The sequence below is a fragment of the Saccopteryx bilineata genome, chromosome 3 (assembly GCF_036850765.1).
Source record: "Saccopteryx bilineata isolate mSacBil1 chromosome 3, mSacBil1_pri_phased_curated, whole genome shotgun sequence".
Taxonomy (NCBI): domain Eukaryota; kingdom Metazoa; phylum Chordata; class Mammalia; order Chiroptera; family Emballonuridae; genus Saccopteryx; species Saccopteryx bilineata.
This window is the reverse complement of record NC_089492.1, coordinates 279,245,807-279,247,826: the sequence shown is the minus strand read 5'-3', so window position 1 is coordinate 279,247,826 and position 2,020 is coordinate 279,245,807.

Genomic DNA, 2,020 nt, shown 5'->3' with positions numbered 1-2,020 from the left:
AATCCATCAGTCCGCGGGAGCTCACGGAGCATCTGCTACAGCCTCCTGGGGCCTTGCTGGCTGCCTGCAGGGACCCAGCAGCACAGGAAGCAGTGCCAGCACTCGAGAGCTTGGGGAGGCTGTCGCTGGCCGAGGCTGTTGCTGGCTAAAGCTTTGCAACATCCGTTTCCACGTCATGGTAATAAAAGTCAGATAGCATTGTCGGGGCTTCCTTTTTAATATAACACTCTGTTCCCTTCGGCTGGAACCGTGCCTGAAGTTCATTGGCCAAAGGCAACCATCAGTCACTCAAGAATAATGCCAGATAGCTCCTACCACACAAGGAGGGTTATACTTAGAACAAGACCACGCAGATGGCCAGCGCTCCATAATGCTAGCCACGGTCGGGGTTGCCGTCTGTATCAGCAATGGTCCCACTCAGGAAACAGATGTAATGCTCAAAAGGTTTACTACAAAGAGTGCGTAATAAAAAGGTTATTTATGACATGTGGGCAGGGGCAAGGAAAGCTACAAAGGATGGCGAAGCGCCCAAGGGGCCAGCAATGGCCAAAAGCCATTACCATTCCAGACCTTGAGGGACAAGGGAGGGGGCTGGATGCTGGTGAAAGCTGGGGCCACGGCAGAGAGAGCTCACAGGGGCTGTGGCCATAGAGAGAAGTGACCACTGTGAGACCCAATGTAGCCACACAGGAGGTTGTGGGGAGAATGAAGACCCCATCCCTCTGTCTTCCTGCCTTCAACCTCCTTTTGGTACCACCAATGAAACCAAAGGCCAAGGGCAGCTGACGGATGGGGTGTGTAGTGGTCAGCCTCTGGGGACACAGAGCAGGTCAGAGAACAGCAGATAATGAACCCAGCCAGGGGCAGGGGCAGTAGAGGTGGGGAGAGGGCAAACAGAGATCAACCAAAGCTAATACACCGATAATGCAATATGGTGGCGATGCTTCAGCATGCCACCATTAGCCCTGACATGCTGCAACTGCATGTTCAGATATTCTCACAGCTTAGTTTTCTGCAATACTTTGACTTTTGGGGAGAGCAATGAACAGAGTACTGTTCCTTATTCTAGAATTCTGGCAGCAATCTTGAGCCAACAGCCTTAAAGATTTAAAAAGATAGGTCCTTTGAAATAGGAAGTAGGTGTGGAATTGTGGGGAAACTTACCTCCTCATCTAAGCAGCCAAGGAGGGGTCCTGCAAACACTCCCCTTACCTTTACCCACAGCCCCTTCCCCAGCTCTGAGCTCTCTCCTCTGGGTCTTCCTGCTCAGTCAGCAGCACAGAAGTTTCCCTTTCTCAGGCCCACCCACGGTCTGATAACCTGTGTTTGGCTCTTGGCTGCCCACACTGTGGTCATGTGTCATTTGCCTGGTTGCTCAGCATCTTCTGGAAAAAAAAAAACCCCAAAAAAACCAACAAGAAAAGGCATAGTAACTGTTCCTCCCTCACAGGGGTGTTCTGAGAACACCTGGTCCACAACAGGTGCTCACTAAATACTGGCTCTTATTACACCCCACTGACTGCTAGCTCCTTGAGGTTGGAGGCCATGACTCTTCAACTCTGGGCGTCACTATCAAGAATGGTTAAGATTATTATACTTAATTATGATCACGTATATGATAGGACTACATTCCTATTTTCCCCAGGGAGAAATTTGAGACTCACAGAAGTTATGTGAGTAGCTCAGGGCCCCAGAGTTCTTACGAACCAGAGCCAGGGTTAAACCCAGGTGATCTGAACCCAAAGCTGCACCTCCCACATCCATGGTTCTCAAACTTTAGCAAGCCTCAGGGTCAGCTGGAGGGCGTGGTGAAACATCCCCTGAGTTTCATTCACTAGATCTGGGTTGGGATCCACAAATGTGTATTTCTAATAAGTTTCCAAGTGATGTGGGTGCTGCTGGTCTAGGGACCACTCTCTGAGGACGCCTGGTCTGCACTCTGGACCTGCCAGTCCACGTTCACCTCCTCCGTGAACTCTTCTCTGACTTCTTCGATCTCTCACGAGCAATCTGCATGAAT